Below are 18,385 nucleotides of genomic sequence, written 5' to 3'. Positions count from 1 at the left end.
TAATGTCACATCAGCTCAGTAAAGTCAGAGCAAAATCCCTATTGATTTGAGTATGGATCAGCCCATGAGGAGGTGTTGCAGAAGAAGTGCCAGTATAATATATGTGCCAGCATATATTTTATGGGGAAGATAGTCTGAAGTCAACATTACAATTTACTAATTCAGTAGAAGAACAGCTGGAAAAATAAATGTGTTTAGCTCGAATAGCACATTTATTTATTGAGCCTCCTTCCGCAGCTATGCGCATCTCAACAGTAGGATTGGTCTCTAAAAAATGGGGGAGAAAGGGAGGGGGATGATGGAGAATTCAAATTGATGCAATACTTATTCCGCAGTAGTAATTCAATTAATGATTTTATAGACCCTGTGTTGCCTCTAGTTCTCAGTTGTTCTCTGCCAAATGAAACACAGAAGCAAGCAATTAGCCGGGCTTGGCGAGGCGGCAGGGCTGTGCTGAGCGACGGCTGCCCGCGGGAGCGTAGCGATGCCCAGCCCCAGCTCCTGTGCTCCTTGTCAGCAGCAGCAAGCTGCCTGGCCACTGCAAAGACAGCAAAATGCTTTCTTGTGATCACTTATTTCCATTTTTTTTTTTTTTTGGCGGGGGTGAGGGAGTGGGGGGGGGCAAAACACTAGCAGAAGCATTTCGTGCTCAGCCCTTGCTCAGGGTTGATGACATAAGGAAATACTTGTGTGTGATTTCTGAGTTACGACCAAACTTTTGGTCAAAGCTGCAGCAAAGCCAGTGCTTGAAACTTGAGCCGAATGTAAATTCGATCCAGGAAATTGTTTAGGTACCTGCCTAATTTTAAGCAGTGAAATAGTCATATTGCATTCACCTGAATGACTTGAGCACTTGAAGATAAACATTTGCCGACAACAGCCCTGAGCCCCCTGATCCGTGCTTCCCTGAGACCTGGATGGGACTGGACTGGTCACACAAAGCAAGAGTCTCCTGTAAATCTTGCTGCAAGTAGACACAGGTCATTCTTAAGAAGGTGCGCGTTTCAGAGCCATAAGTGCTACACCAGTGGCGAACCCCATTATTTTTCCAATGTTCACCCTGTTGGTCTTTGCTTTGTTGGTGAATAACTGTCCTCAAAGACATCCAACTGTTGTTTTGCAAGGGACTCTATGGCCCCAAGGGCACTTCGTGCTCAAAGGCTATAGCCACACATGAGTGCCTCTGCTGATACCCGTGCTGCCATGACGTGGCCCCACCACGGTGCCTATGGCTGGGGCACTCAAAGCTTTTCTTTCTGTACAGCTCCACTGCCTTTCCTCCAGGAGGCCAGTGGAGGTCTCCATATTTTATTCACATAATCCAGACCTTCAGTGTCAGTGCCTGAAACGAATTACTGTTTATATTAGAAACTTAGTTTAATTTATTAAGTCTGGTCTATGAACTGTCAAAGTCCTTATAGTCTGCAATTCATATAGAACAGATGCCTTTTCCATGACTCTTAACTAGAAGTGGCCAACTTGATTGCTTCCTTTTTGCCATTACTACGTTCTGTAGGTTTAGTTATCTACTGCCTACAGAGAATTCAAAACAATTTAAAAGGGCATCTGGTATAAAGCACTCTCTGGGAAAAAAAATCTTTCCATATACAATAACTTTCTGTTTAGGTCAGAGAATTATTCAATAATTGGCACTTGTTTAACTACACCATTCAGAATCAGTTTGGTTTTGGTTTTCCAATTGTAGGTAGAGTTACGGAGCTTTTTCTTTTCAAACAAGCAGGTTTGTGAGTCCTAATTTCCAGCATATTTGTTGCACCGCTGTGATTAAGACCTAACAACTAATTTTTGTACAAGTAACAAACACATATTTCAAAAGTGGCATAAATAATTCAGTGATTTTTTTTTCCCCAGATTGTTTATAAATTATAAATTTTCATTTACTCTGTCCTAGTTTTATATAATACTGATAAAAAAAGAAGAACTAAAAGCAGTGATTTAATTGAGGAATGGCAGTCAGGGACAGGACGGTCAGAGCAGACCGCTCTCCCTCATGTTCCAGTTTCCTAGTCACCAACATTTGAAAGTCCGGACTCTCTAGCAGGGGCTGTTGTGACTCTTTGCTTCCAATATTTATGTTTGGTGAAGCACTTTTAATGCACAAACAGTTGTCGCATGAAAAGTTAATAATGAAGCTCATCCACAAGGATGAAAAGAAAGCAGGGCGGATGCTCTTTGCGTCAGCAGCCACACATCCAGGCCTCTTCAAGGTGCTATTTTTCCTGTCTTGCTCGTTCAAACATTGCACGGTAAGACCTCAACCTGACCCAGCCCTGGCTCTCCCCGTGCCTGCACCATGGCTGGCTCAGTGACTTTAGTAGTTTGTGGCCCAGGGCAGGACCATGGTCTGTGAGCTACTTGTCTGTGCCCGAATCTTTGTTTAGTTGCCATGATAGGTAAGTTGCTTCGTTAGGTACTGTTCATCACAGCTTGTGTTAGCTGCATGTTGTGGTTGAGTGCAGGCTGCTCTCATCTAAAGTGCCACAAAGTGCTATTGTGGCACTAAGTGTGGCAAACCCATCACTTGGACATTCTCATAGGGCCCCCTCTTCCTTCCCCCCTTTGCGGGGTTGTGATCTCTATCTTCAGAAATGTGCATTTATGAATGTTTGCGTTGCCCCTGACTTGTCTGTACAAGTCCCCTTGCTTCAACATGGTGGTTAATACAGGCAAGTGTCAGGGACACCCATAGAAATTTCTGGGAAGGCTGACATGAGGAAATGCATGCCCAAGTCCCTTTTGTTGTTTCTGCTCTGGCCAGTGAGCAAGAACAACCCATGAGACCCAAAGCTTACCAAGTGCTCCACCATGGACTACACTTGTTGGTTTTCAATAGCCAAGGATCACATGATCCCAAGCCATTAAGACCCAAATTACTCAAAGCAAGCATGAAAAAGGAAATGTGCAGGTGGCAGAGCTGAGGGGACTGTGCCAGGCTGTTCCCTGGGAGGCCAAAGGTGCCGAGGAGCAGCTCAAATGCTGATTTCCAACGCAGCAGTTTTTTCTTCTCATGCCTCCTCTCTTTGATTTTCAAGTCTAAGCCCTTCAAAAACTTCTTTCCACTGCCAGCAATATATATTCTGGTGCTGTTAAATTCATTCATTAATGTAAACATGACAGGAGGTTGCTTTTTTTTTAACTTTGCACTCATCCTTTTCCTCATGCGTAGATCACACAATTCTGATCCGCTGTATATGCCTTTCTCCCTTAAATTATTCTGTTCTCAAACTTTGTTCATGTCTGTAATCCTGTTTTTTATTTGCTTGTCTTTTTTTGTCTGCTACTCTTTATTTTACTGTCTCTCCTCTTCACAATGCTCTAATTATCTTGACTTTCCACAGCCATTTTGCAAGCCATTGGCCAAGGCAATTTCCAATATATTTGAGCTTGCCAAAGTATTCTTGGATGGGCCATGCAATGGAATTATACTGTACTGAACCTAAATCTGACCTTCTGGTGCTCTGATTATAGCCCTGCCTGGTCTGTATTGAAAAACACAGGCACATTTAAAGAGACAGGCTTCCTATTATCTTAAGAGGCAGCTGTCATTCTTGCTCATTCTTTCTTTTTTCTAATTAGTTTAGTGAAATGATGTCTGTCAAATCCACTCTCCATAGTGATCTTTGCAACCCATTTCTAAGCTGAAATGCCATTGTCTCAGGAAACCTCAAGGTCCACTGCCATCATGTGCTCACTGGGAGCTACTCCATCGTACAGCACTATTAAATGAAATATTTTTTCATCCAAATCCATGTGTGCCCAGTCCATAGACTGCTGGGATTACAGGAACTCTTCCCACTGGCTTCAGTGCTTCAAATCCTTCTGTAATTCTGTTCACCCTAAAAAGAACCAGCCTACAGCTAACAGCTTTTTCCTCTCACATCTTCTGCTTCCAAAAAACCAAAAGCTTCCACGTAGCCGCCAACCTCCTGGCCACTCTGCTGTATCACAGCACTTGGACTTTTTGGCTCTTTTGCCCTAGATGGAGCTTCCCCATGCAGGGTGTTCAGTAGTAGAAATTGAGAGAAGTATTTTTGTTTGGCAGAGAGGGATCCTAGGGAAAATGGGAAGCTTTTGCTGTAATGCTGGTGGCCCAAACCTTGTGGTTCCAGGCTCTATATTTGCATTTGTGTCTCTGTCTCCACCGACAGTATGTGACTCAGGCATGCTGTGTGTAGAAAACTGGTGTGGAGAAATGCCATGACATGAAGATGGGCCACAAGACAGCCCCCAGACACTGGTCATGCTCAGTGGATGCCTGTGGTCCCTTCTGAGCGAGTGGGCATGAATTCAGGGACAGATGAGCAGCACATGCCTGCTGGAAAGAATTCCCACCTTGCTCAGGAATGGGGCTTCGAGGGAGGTTGATGCGAGGTGAGTTGCACAGCAGAGCAGGAAAACTAGAAAGGCCACCAGCCCTTTCCTGAAGACCCCCTCCTGTCTCCTGAGGCAAACTTCTCGTTCTGTGGCTGCCCCACTGGCACCCCCTTGTTGCTCCCCTTTCTGGAGGCCCCGAGGATTCACTGCAAGTCTCCCAGCTCTCTTGCCACAGGCTTGCATTGTACTGGTCTGCCAGCAGCATTTGGCAGCAGACCCTGTGAACTCTGTGCTCTACACTGTAGCCTGGCATCTGCTGTTGCTGCTCACACCAGCTCATCCCAACAGGGCCAAAGCCCCAGGGAAGCCCTCGGCCCAGCCCCTGGCGTGAGGCAAACACATTCCTCAGTGGCTTCCAAAGCAGCAGCTGGGCGCTTGGTGCGAGCCCCGTGTCCCTGTCCCCTGTGGGCATTTGTTGAGCTCCCACACACTTGCTTCAAGGTCTCCGGCGCTGTGGTGGTGGCAGCAGGCCGCAGGTGGCTCAGTCCTCAGCTTTGTTCTTGGAAGCCTTGAAAGTTTTCCCCAGGCGGAGGGGGGAGAGTCTGTTAATTTCACACTTCACAATAATCTTTGCCCTCTATTTCTCATTCTTTAATATGATTGTGTTATCCAGGGAGGTGTTTTAGGGACTCAGGAACAATGTGGGCCTTCTACAGCTTTCTCCTCCAGTGCTCCTGTGACACTCGTATTTCCATTGACTCGAGGCACTCCTTGCCGTTCCCAAGAGCCACACACAAAGCCCTGCAGGGCTGCTGGCTCTGTGCTCAGGGGGAGGTGAGCACGTGCCAAATGCTGAAATTTCATCTCTATTAAGGAGAAGGACTTTGCCTGGTGCTGAGGGAGGTCAGGGTGCAAAGCACCTTCCCTAGTCTCTTGTGCGGGCAAAAACCAATTTCAGCCAATCAAAGCTGTTCCTCTCAGCTCATTTCATACCCCAGATCTCATGCACAAGGATTGGAAAAAAAATAAATCTCCTGAATTCTAGCACGTGTCCATTGTGCATATGGATTTTCCAGGGGTGAGACTTGAGCTATTTTAAACACAGACTTTTTCCCACAAGAGGGCCGCCATGGTCGGATACTCAAACCCGAAGGAGAGATGAGGACAAAGCCATGGGCTGAGCTGTGTCCGGCACACGGGGCACAGCAGGCTCTGTCAGGGATGGGGCTTGCAGCAGGCTCAGGAAACAACAGGATGTTTTAATCTTTCCCTGCAAAATTTTGCACAAGAAATGGTGTTATGTTTGGCCATGTAGAGGGGTCCTGTCTTGAAGTGCTGTTTTTCTTCTTGCCTGAGGGAGAAGGCATGATATCAACCAGATTTGTTGAATGCTAGCGGTTTTCTGTGTTGTTGTTTGGATTCTAAACACCACGGGTCATCAGACCTCTGCTCTTGCTGCGCCTTCACCCTGGTCCCGCACGAGCAGCCCCTTTCGCTGTCTGGGCTGTGGATGCTGCCAGGACACAGCCAATAAAGGATTCCTCATCTGACCTGAAGCTGCAATGACACCTCCGACCCCAGAGCTGCCACTGCATGTCCCAGGAATGCTGAAGCAGGCCCTGCTGCCACCATCAGCTTTCTGGGCTGCCCCAAACCAGTTTCTACCCTCCCTGCTTGTGGCAAGGCATGTCCCCAATGCATCTCCCTCACCAGTGGCCAGTCCTGGTTCCTATGGCAGCATTATATGGACACCCGCTCACAACGACACAAACTTCTTCCCAAACACTGGGGCAGATAAAAACCATATGTGTTGGACTGGTTTTCCCCAGCTGTTTTCAGCTTGCCTTTTCCCTCCAGCTGAGTGGGTGTTTGTTTATATGCTGCCCAGGTTTCCCATTTCCACCAGCCCTGGCATTGTCCCCTGCTGATGTCCCCAGTGTCACTACAGCTAGTCCCGGAGTGGCTGTGTCGCATCCCCTTACTTCGGCCTCATGCCCATGGTGCTTGCCAGAAGTTAGGGGCAATCCAGGAGAGTGAGAGCCTCTTGGGAGGCAGTAGGGAGCGGGACAAAATTCCAAAGGGAGGCAGTCAGCCCCTCTGCCACCAGCACACAAGGGGGAGCCCAGCCTCTCTTGTTCATCTTTGTGCTTCTGCCCTGCACAGCATCCCACTGTCTGGGACTGATCACTTAGCCTAGCGTATTAATGGGAAATAATGTTTAGTTTTCTCTCCCCTAGGGTTTCAAAAAATGTTTTCCAAACATTGTTGTGTACCATAAGGTCTTTCCTCACTGCCAGTCACTCCTCCGGGGCTTGGATGGGAGTTGAGAATTCACTGGCAGGCAGCACGGCAGGCAGCCACTTCTCCCCCTGCCTCTCGTCCACTGGCCCCTATTACGGAAGAGATGGCATGTGTTTTCTTGTGCCCATATGGCAGCCCTCATGGGGGTCTCATGAAGAGCAGGGCAGGAAGTGCATCCATAGGCGTGCTGGGTACCATGGAGCTGCACCCCTGTGCAGGGTGTGTAGTCTCCATGGCCTGGACACTCCATCTCCAATGTATCCTCTCTTTTGCGTAGAACCTCATTGAAACCATGACATGCCCAGATTCTGCTCCCCATCAGTTTGTCTGTCTGCAGAGTGTCCTTATTAACCTGTCACAAAGAAGGTCTCGCTGCAACTCTCTTCTTCCCGCTATTTTCTTTGGAGAGGCCACTGCTCCTGCGGCTGCTGGCTGAGTTTCTTTGTCAGCATCCCACAGGCTGTCGATTCCTCCATACCCAGCCAGCTCGGAGGGCTATCACTAATGTGTGTCATTCATCAAAGCAAAATTACATGTGTCCCCAGAAAAGGACAGCATGCAGACAAATTACAGCATGCGACAAATTGCTTGCTTGCTGAGGAGAAAAAAATAAAGCATGCCGTTTCCCTTTCCTCCCAGAGGTAGGTGTTTGTTTCAGCGTATTAACACAGATAAATGTATTTATAGCTGTGGGACGGGGGGCAGCCCTGTGGCAGAGGGCACAGCTTTGTGCCACCTCCTAGCAGGGTCGCACCACGCTAGGGGATCCCAGCAGCATCCCCCACCCTGGGGCCCCTTTTGGTCTTTGGAACCACCAGAGCCCCCCTCATGCAGTTAATTGACTTTCATTAATCACAGTCTTCTCATCTACTTGTTTATGTTCTTCACTGCTTCACAAATGTAATCTGACATCTGATTTACAGATTTCAGAAATTAACCTTCCTTCGGCATTTCTGTTTCCGTGTATCTTTATTTATTTACATTCCTGTCAAGTGCAGTTCGATAGAAATGATTCCTGCTTTTGGCAAGTAAGCAAGCCTATTGTTTTACATGTAAACATGCATTTTTGTCAAAGGGGTAGAACACAAATGGCTAATTGTGGGTTGAGGCACTCAGTCCTCACTCCAGTTCAGCAGTGCTTGGATGCAAGGATGCCCAGCCAGCTGCTCCGTGTGCTGTGCTGGGCCAGCCATGTGCCAGGGCTGGGATGTCCCTGAGCATTGGTCCTCTGCACAGGGACAGATGGGACAGGTAGGACAGGTAGGACAGGTAGGATGGAGATGCTACTGGTGTCCCCAGCGGTGCAGCCCCTCTGTGGCCCCAGTCCCTGCGAGGAGAAGGGAGCTAACGGCAGACATTCCATCTGTGCGCTGTGCCACCTGGGCCACAGGAAAAGGGCTGGCCTGTGCTGCTGTCATTTGGTTTGCCACAAAGACCCATGCTCCTTGATCAAGCAGACAGCAGCTGCCTCCAGAAATAGGGATTTTGTGTTTCTGGAGCAACAGTTAGCCTGGCAATGACATTATTTTCTCATTTGTGGAGGAAGGTGTGTGCATTATTACCGAGGCATGGCAGAAATGAAGCTCCTTGGCTCACTCCACATTCAAGGGCCATTGTCTTTGACAAAGCATCATACAAAGAGCAAGAGCAGCTTCTCCTGTAGCGGTTGTGGCAGACCTTGCAAAGGAAATGAAAACAAGCCACGAGTAACTCTGTATCAGAATGATGAAAGAAGAAAACAAAGGGGGAAAGAAGTGAGGGCACACTCTGATGAGGATTAAAGGTAATTTTGGAGTGGCCCCAGAGCCTCTGCCTCCCCCAAGGATGGCGCAGCTGCAGGCAGTGAAGCTGATGTGTGGCACGGTGATGTGGAGCCCACATCAGTGCCATGGTGGCAGGCGCTGCGGGCAATCACCAACCTGCCAGTGGGGCCTCCTGGTACCCAGGACGGATAATAGGGAACATATTTTTCCAGAAATAATATTGAAGAGTAAATGCAATAAAGTGTAGCGTAGGTTTACCAAAGGCGGTTGGTGTCAGGCTAATCTAATTTTCTTATTTAGCAAATGGTTTCTCTAAAGAAACGGAATTCATTCCATTCTGTACAACGCCCTGTGGGAAATTATTAGTGAAATGGGAGATGATGGAAGTCAGCACAGGAGCAGCAAGGCGGCAAGGATAAGGAGTAGAGACCACACTTTTATGTGTGCTGCAGATGTGCAGGGGCAGCTGCTGGCCAAGTTTCTCAGGAGCTGCTTGTGAGACCAGACCACTTCTTTATTACTATTTACCTTGGTGTAAGGGGCCCTAAGGTTTAATGCTGGGCAGGACAAAATAGGATGTGGTGGCTGGTCACAACCTTGTGTGACCAGGCATCTGCACCAAAGGACCAGCGAAGCAAACATGCTGGCTGTGAGCAGCACCACTCGCATTGATGTTGAGGTGTTGGAGCATCATGGAACTTCCTGAGGAAATTGCAAAAGGCTCTGCACCACAAAGCAGCCCAGTCTCAGGGCAGCCTTGCTGCTCTCTCTCACCCTTGTCTGCTCTCACTATCGGACCACGTTACAGCCTCAAATAAGGCACAACCTGCAATAATCGACCCAAAATAACCTGGGCACTGGCTTCCTGACCTCACGTCCTTCCCGAGAGCACCTCCTGCCTAGTCCTGCACGTGTGGCAGCCTTAGCCCAGCAGCCCTGTCTGCAACTTGCGCACATGCACATGCTGCATCCCTGCATGCTAGCAGGGCAGTGACATGTGGAGGCACTGCCGGCTGAGCCTGAGTGCCCTCCAAGGCCGGGACACCATCTTGCTGTCCCAAGGGCACAGACCCAGCCTGTGACCTTCCCTGTCATCAGCTGTATGGCCACGCAGGAACAGAGGGGTTTCTATTCTTGTTTGGCAGAGACTGTGGCACTTGCCCATCCCATAAACAAAGCCAGCACTCCGGAAGCCACCAGACATGAAGGGTGTAATTTTGTTTCTTAATAGCTTCACTGAGGCTATTTTGGCATGCACACTGGGATGGCAGTGTGGCCGTACTCACTGCCCTGGCCAGTGGGCACCTCGCTCCTGGGACATACTGATGTCCAGAGCTCTTCGGCTCAGAGGGCCTGCTGCCTGCTCAGTTACAGTTATTTCACCCAGAGGATCTCAGCTGCGTGTCATGGTACTCAGGTAGCCTCACAAAGGGCAATCAGAGAGACCGCAAAGCACTGAAAAATATTTTGCCCTCCAGTAAAAGAGATGTGGTCTTTGGATGTGCTTGCAAGGTCCTGGGTGCACCCAGCATTCCAAGTGTAAGGGGCTGGTGATGATTTGAGGAGGCAAGTATGGGAAGTTCAGAATCATTTCACTCATTCAGTCAGCTCAAAGCCATCTCCCTGGCACGTACAGCTGCCCATGTGCACACAGGCTTGTTCAAAGCCCAAGCCCTTCTCTGAATCAAATTGCCATCCTCCCACTCGCACAGATACGTTAGCACCAACTGTGTAACATCAGTTCGCATCCCTGTATAGCATATGAATAAGCCTTTCAAATTGTATATTCTGCCCTGCAGCATTTATCTCATATTTTGATCGTGATTTTTTCAGCTAAGATGCTCACTCCTCTCTGTTCAGCCAGCTCAGAGCTTTGTGCACTTCTAATTTAGTGTTCATTTGTGACTTTCCAGCTCTGCATTCATTTGGTAACAGTTTGTTCACTTGCTAATATGTTCTCAAACCATACGTTATAATGGATTTTTGCAATGGTTAAAGATAGTGACAAAAGGTTTTTTTCCCATTCCGTAGCGTGTAGATTTAACAGTTTGTATTTCTGAAGGAGATCTTAATCACTGTTTTAATTCTCTTTTTGAAGAAAAAAAAACCTGCTATTTATCTTTGGAAGCAAAGACAAGGTTCGGGGGTAACTGTGAGAGTTGGGTATAATAAGGCACTTTGATTAATTAAAAAAAAATGTCACGATGGCCAGAAAAATTTGCCTTGATGGGTTACTCCAAAATTAGCAGAGAATCGATGCCTGCCACAGAGCAGTAGGTTGAAGCACACTGGTTAAAAATACTGCCTTCTTTTCTGTAAATCACCTACCATTGACTTCAGGAAGTTTCTCGCAGGCTGAGTTCACAGCATACCTTTAAGGCAAAGAAATCACGTCCCTGAGGCTGGGAAGGGAAAGGGGTGAGGAGGAGAGCTCTGCTGGTCACAGGGACATCGCAGAACTCCAGCAAGTGCTCAGCTCCTTCTGGCAGCAGGCAGATCTTCCCGGATTGCAACAAATGGTAAACCTCTCATCGGCTTGGAGTGAGAAAAATACCATATCCTTTCATGTTGTAGTAGGAGTAGTCATTAAAAGAAGCATATGGTTTTGAGCTGGTGTACAGCCTCATAGAGCTACCAATGGTATCTTTCTCCTTGGCCGGAGCATACCTCACAGGTTGAGCTGCTGATTGAAGGGCATTTTTTTTTAAAAAAGCTCTACTTCCATTGTGCACTTACAATAACAGCACTACCTTTTTATTTTCTCATAAGGAAAACTCAGTCCGCCCTGCAATTAGCAGCAAAACCATGAATACTTTCTTCGTTAACCACAAATGGTTCTTTTCGCGAGGAGCGGGCTCACATATGTTCTAAATATGTTCAGTTTCATTAGGCGGAGACGCGCTGCAGATCTGCTGTTTCATTCAGGAAGGAAAACAAGCGCTGCATATGTGCAGCAGAAGTTTGCGGGAACGGGAAGGACTCGAGGCACTCGCGGAGCGCTGGCGACACTGGGACTTGCCGGGGCTGCGTGACGGCCCCAGCTCACGTTTCCTCGCCAGTGGGGACGGGTGTATGGGAAGCGAAGTCCCCAAGAGGTGCTGGGGCTGGTGGCAGGGTGTTGGGCTCAGCAACGTGGGCAGTGAGGGGCCAGCACACAGCACTGTGCCACGTGGAGTCCACAAAGGCGCTGTAGGAAATCTCTCTGTTATCCCTCCCTGATGGGTGCAGAGAGGTTTGGTTCCCATGCCCAATTTGTAGCAGAACAGTTGCAAAGCACCAAATAAATAAACTGGCAGCGGTCGATACGTATTACAGTGTACGCAGTGACACCATTCATTTTTCTCCCCTAAAACAGGACCTGATATCAGTAGTGCCTTTAGCCGTTCCTGGCTTGCTCCACGATCCTTGCACCATGCTGCAGTGTGATCCCCACCTCGCCCGTGGAGCCCAACGCTCGCAGCAGGGCTCAGGAAGCATGGAGTTAAATAAGTTTGTCTCTCTCTCCATCTGAACAATTGGAATCAGCAGTTTGCATTATTTTAAAAATGAATGCCTGGAATCAGCAATTTTCTGTTTCCTTCTTTCCTTTTTTTTTTGTTTTGTTTTGTTTTGTTTAAGATCTTGAGGTTTTTTTTTTTTATTTAAAGTGGAAAACTACATTAAGTGCAAGGCACTCAACAAAGAAGCAGTCATAAAGCCTAAGTATTCTTAGAGTTATAAAATATGTCCGTTGTGGCAATTCTACTGCCAACAATGAAGTTTTAAGCATTAATATGCCTTCATTGCAGTTTTAATGCTTTAATATTGACTCTATAGCTCTTTTGGGTAATTTTGCTTTCTCTGGTACTTGAAAGGTGATGATGTCAGCGTTCTTCGCACTGATTCATATGCAGGTTGATGAAGCTGAGTTATTTATTGAGTTCCATTATATTTTCTATAAACATTAGTTCTCAATAAACAGAGACATTTAGCCGAGGGTTTATTTATTAAATAGGTACTGTACAGATGGTTTTGCCACACATGATGTGCTGCAGAGGATATTACTCAGGAATAATCAGCTGTGTTATAGCTTGGCTAAATTAATAAGATGATAATGATGAAATTGATGCTTTTGAGCTAGGCTTGGTAAATGGTTTTTGCATAAACAAACTGATAAATTTGAGAAGCAATTACTTGCTTGTCAAAGATAAAAACACAACAGGGCCCATTTATAGTTAGGTCCTATTTATTTTTAAAGATTGTACCAGATTTTATGTTTAATACGCTGCAATTAAAAAATAATACTTAAATGAAGAATAATAAAAAACTAACTTTCTGAGCTCTCCTTCAAATTTGAAGATGCAGCATTGCTTGGTTAGACATCAAGTAAACTTTTTTCAAGGCTTTCACTACATCCAGAAAAAATATAATTGTTTTATGAGAGATTCTGCCTGGAGTTGTGTGAGGCGGGCTCTGGCAGCGCTTCCTGTGGCAGTGCTTGCTCTAAAATTAAGCTGGGTTTTATGGGAAGGAGAGCAGTCTCCAGTTCCCTGTCTGATTTGGGTTTCACTGCAGTGATGGCACAGAGGAACAGAGGTGGATGCTCCCCACTCATGCCAACTTTGTGCAGCTCTGCAGTATGGTAACCTACACGCCTATACGAGTGTGGATAGAAGTACGTTCACACACAAGGAAAGCCATCATTTGACGTGTCTCCTCACAAGGCTAAGAGTGTTGTGCAGTTCTGTACACCAGCCAGAGTAGTTTGTTGATTTTCACTTAGAATAGGTTTAATCAGAAAGGCCATGGCCGCACTGGAGAAACCCCCAGGAGCAGCGGATATCAGCCATGTCCTCAGGATGAGTGTGGCACCCCATGGGACATGGTCAGGGCTTTGCACCCTGGGGTTTGTGGTCACGGGTCAGGGAGCACAGGACCAGGCATTTGGCTTTGTGATGTCCCTGCGAGGTGGGTGCTGTCACCCTTGGTTGACAGAGGACAGGGGAACGTGAGCCAAAGAAGGATGCCGGCTGACCCAAGGCTCTGCGGCAGGGCTAGCCCCAAGTGCCACCACCAATGATTTATTTCATGTTACTCTGTAATAGTGCCCTGTGGGCATCGCCTCTGGTGACTTTAATTCCTTCTGGCCCTGGAAATCAGGGTGATGGGCTCCAGGACGCATCCTTTTAACCACCGCTGTCTTTTGCATCCTTGCAGGGATGTCCGAAGTGGAGTAGGGCTGAAAAGAGTGATTGTGTGGCCAAAAGTAGGCTGCTACCTCCTACCTTACTCACGTGTGCTCTCCAGCCCACACCAAGGCTTTTGTAGCCTTTTGTAGCCCCTCCTCCATGAGGGGCTGGTGCCAGCAGCCTGGGAGCAGTGCGGCTGTGACAGGAGGCCCTGCCCTTAGGAGCACATCCCTCACGGGCCCCATCAGGTGCTGCTGTGATTTGACATTCCTACTGCTTAACTGTGACCTCTGCAGCAAAGAATTTGCTGAGCAGAGAGAGAGGAAGCCACTGCCACGCTGTGGGGCTGCACCTGCTGACCCCTGGTGTGGGCAGTGTGATATTCAGAGCTGACGTCACTGTATTCCTCCGGGTATTGCCACATTTCTTGTACTGGGAAGGAAAGAAAGTGAGGGAAGGGAAACAAATTGCTTCAGTGCTTTCAAAATAAAGTTACATCTTAGCTATTCCTGAGAACTCCAGGAAAAAATTGTGATGTTGAAGAAGTGCGATGTTCAATCAAAATAGTTAATTTTAAATAGAATAAGGTACTGCCAGTCAGGATTTTCTTCTCTTGAGCAACTTTACAGTACTTAATGATAATGTTAATTAGCAAAACCTGAGAATTCTCAAAAAATATTTTTGAAGGATTTACTTGCTATAGGCAGAGGTGGAGCTGATCTTTGCTTTTGGTAGAGGAGTCGGCTCAGAGCTGCTGTTGTGAAAGAAAAGTAATCAGAATGAACCCAAATGTGGAGTGGTCGCTGTGCAAATCCCCTGCTCTTGGGGTGCTTTGCTGCAGCCCGGCCAACCCTAAAGCCGTCTTAAAATCCAGGGCACCGCAGTGCTTTAAGGCGGAATTGTTCATTATTAATGAGATCGTGCTAAAAATCCTACAGACGCGCTGGTGACGTTCAATGAGCCAGCCTCAAATAACGCCACCTTAATGAATTCCAGAGGAATAAATAATGATTGAGCCATTAGCATAACGGGCAGCCACGGCCCGGCACAGCCACTGCCACTTCACTGAGGGCACCATCCCTGCAGCCCCAGCAGTGCCCATTATGCTGCTCTCCCTGCGAGCACAACGCTGGGGTGGGTGTCTGTGCCCCTTATTGCTCTACTGTGCAATCAGAGTTTTTCTTCCATGGCTTGCACAGGCAAATTAATTAGAAATTTCTATGGCCAGAAGGTCAGTTTAGCATGCGTTTGAGACAGAGGCCGTTGCTGTGAACGTATTTGCGCTCTTTGTCATGGAACAATTATCTGCCCATTTAGAAAATGTGACGTTTGTTTCTATTTTAATAGACACTCCTGACAGTAAAAACATCAGAGTGCTGTGGATCATAGCACACTGAAAAACCTCCTAGGGGAGCACCCAGCTTGTGCCCCCACACACCAGCACACACCAGTTGGGGTTGCAGCGGGGGGGGACTGCTCTGTAAAATAATGCTATATCCATATAATTTTTATAACGCTATAGATTTGTACATATATATATAATGCTATCGGCTGGTGCGGCACTGACACAGGTTGCCCAGAGAGGTGGTGGATGCCCAGTTTTTGGAGACATTCAAGGTCAGGCTGGACAGGGTTCTGAGGACCCTAGTGGTTTACATTACACTAGATCCTAGTGAGGATCTAGTGTAGGTGCCCCTGTCATTGCAGGGGAGTTGGACTACTGACATTTAAGGATCCCTTCCAACTTGAACGACACTGTGATGCTATGATTCCTGCGCAGGAAATCAAACAATCGGGTGGCAGGGCCGAGGGCCGGCAGCAGGGCGGCTCTGCCAGCGTCCCCGTCCCCATGGCAGCCCAGCAGACCGGCGCGTCAGGTGCTCCTGCCCTTCTCCTGTCTGCCGCTCACAAACCCAGCCAGGGAATGTCATTAGAAGCAGCCATGCCATCTGCCTCCTCCTCCCCTCCCCTTTAAATAAGGAAACACCTTGTCAAACACATCCCTCTGAATATCCCTCCTGCGCACTCCGTGGGATCATGCACCATCTGGGCCCTGTGCAGCACGACGTGGCCCACCGCAGTGCTCCAGCCCCATGTAGGACAGGCGGGGACGGGGCCTCGTGTCCCAGAGAGTAACTGCAATATGCATCAGAGCCTCAGAGAAGGAAGGGCGAGGTGGCCAACATCATGGCGATGGGAATGGCAGAGCTAAGCAAATGCAGTGAGTTAACAAGGGGAACGGCCCTGGTAGCTCCGTGTTGTTGCACCCAGAGAATTACTCAAGCAGGACCTCAAACGCAGGCATTTGTTAACATGTAAATGGACTGAGTCAGCAATTAGTCAATGCTCAGCATAATTGAATAGAATATAGTAATTAAGTTGCCTTTTAATTATTCACATTTCGTTTAAGGTAAATATTTACCACTACAATGTTTTTTTTCATTGTCTCCTGCATGGAAAGATGGTATCTGCACAGAGGGCCTGCTGCAAAGTTTCCCAAAAACTTGAACTTGGCGGGTTGCCCCTGTGCAGAGCAGTGACCGCTGCCAAAACCTCCCTTTGTGCTGGGGACAGGCTCTCCAAAACCACGACCATCCCTTCCAGCACCCAGCCACACAAGGTTGCATCAGGCTGTGGCCTGGGACTCACCCGACTCCGCAGACCCATTCACCAGGCACACGCACTGCACAAGTGTGAGTGTGCACAAGTGTGCACGAGCACACACACGTACGCCTGCCTACAGACCGTGCAGGGAAGTCTTTGTTCTGGGTGATTGCTGTGCAGACAACACACTCACCCGGCTGTGCCGAGACACTGCGCAAAGCGATGTGCTGATAAGTGAGATATCGTTGAGCGGCGCCTTAGGAGACAGGGGAACATTATTTTAAATTATCTCAAACATAAAAACAAAGTGAGGATTTGGCAACCTTGCAGCAAAAACCTCAAAACCAGTTATTCCTTTTAAATAAAAACAAAAATGAGAAACAGTAACTATTAGAAATCCCACCTGGTGCTTTCTCTGTGTTAATGATGCTTCTTAAATTGCATGTGGGTAAATGGTAATTTTGTCTCACACCATTAAAAACTAATGGAACCCTTGATGATAAGAAATGCCATAGCTAGCTTGTTGGAAAACGTTTAATTAATAAAGTAATAAAATTATTGTAAACTAGTGCAGTTTCACAGAGGATTCAATGGGATATAAAACAGATAAAACATCCTTGAGAGTTGGTACAAGAAATAAATGCTACTCTATAAAAAGCAGCGCTATAAAGTTAAGCTGGCCTGTGTTGTGCAGAGATAAGATGAGATACTGAAATAATAAGTCCATTTGGATTATTTTTCCAGGGGAAGTGCTGGGAAAACCCTGTGAGTGGAGGAGCAGGTATATTCTTCCAGGACCAGAAGGGAAGCGCACATTTCATCTGTGCTGGCACGGAGCTGGAGAAAGCTGCTTCACTGCTGCAACACTGTGAGCATGTGTGAATATATTGTTCGTATTGTTATTACCGTTATATTAATATTTGCCATTCAGCCCAGGCTGAGGCACGCGCAACCTGAGCTCTCCCCACTGCGGGTGCAGCCGGGCAAAGCCCTGCAGAAGGCTGCAGGGCGGCACGACTGCGGGAAAGGGGACTGCAGCCCCTCTTTCTCCCATATGTCACAAGCATGTCATGAGATGATGACAAAATAATAACAAGTTGGTGGCTGTTTGAAACTTTTTTTTTAGCAGCTGTGTTTTTAGAATATTCTAATTAACCATCCGCTTGCCTTAATCACTTTAAGATTTCTGAAATAGCTGAGAGCTTGCTGCACCTTCTCTCGACAGCAATCTTCCCCATTTGGGGACCATGGCTTTGTTTTTCAGAAGGGAGGGCAGAAGCAGCAGGGCCAAGATGGAAACACGCAGTCAGGTTTGTCATTGGCAAGAATGGCCGACACCATCGTGCAGTGATTTTCACTTGCAGCCACTGTAGTACCAGCAAGAAAAGAGGTGACGTTGTCTTTCATCTGCACAATGACTGACTCACTTCGCCTGGACTCAGTTTTGCAAAATTCAAATTCAGTAAGTGTGGTGTTTGTCAGAAGAATAAAAGGGTGAACAGTGAGTAAAGGGAAAAATATTTGTCAGCCTGCCAGGGAGAAGGAAAATTAAAAGCTGCCTGTTAAAAAGGCATGTGGATGGCACGGCCATCTCGCCACTCAGTGCCATTGCCTGAATCAGGTAAAAGCAGCGGGCTTTATCTCCAGAATGCACTCCTGTCTGTCAACGTTAGTTGTTTTTTTAAATGACATGTTTTCTTCTGGCAGATGGGAACAAGCCTTGAAGAATAATTTTTTTTGGAGGCAGACGAATTGGCTGCCTGGAAATGCATGTGTGTTCAGGAACCTGGTGGCTCTTGGCCCAGGCTGGTGGTGCCCAGCTCACCTCACCTCACAGCCTCTGCAGGCCATGCCTGTCCCCAGCCCACCATATTCTCTGAGTATCGCTCGTGTTACTTTGTGCCCACTGTACAAAACTTCCTGCCGGCTGTTTCTCCAGCCAGGAGGTTTTACCAAAACTGGGCTTTGGGCTTGGTGAGCTGGCAGCAGAAAGCAGCAGCTGGAAAGGTTTTTGAACATGGCAGCAGTGCCTGAAGTATGGCGGCAAGGGAATGAGACAGTCATCTGAGTCTAAATGTATCACCTGGAAACCCCCAGCAGTGCATGTAGCACAGTGCTGCTGGGCTCAAGCACAGGCATTGCTGCCCGCTCCATTGGGCTGGTGGTACTTGTGGCAGCTCCTCACCGGCCTGTCCTCTCCCTCTTGGCAGTGTG

The sequence above is a fragment of the Numida meleagris genome, chromosome 5 (assembly GCF_002078875.1).
Source record: "Numida meleagris isolate 19003 breed g44 Domestic line chromosome 5, NumMel1.0, whole genome shotgun sequence".
Taxonomy (NCBI): domain Eukaryota; kingdom Metazoa; phylum Chordata; class Aves; order Galliformes; family Numididae; genus Numida; species Numida meleagris.
Note: the sequence above shows the minus strand (reverse complement) of the source record.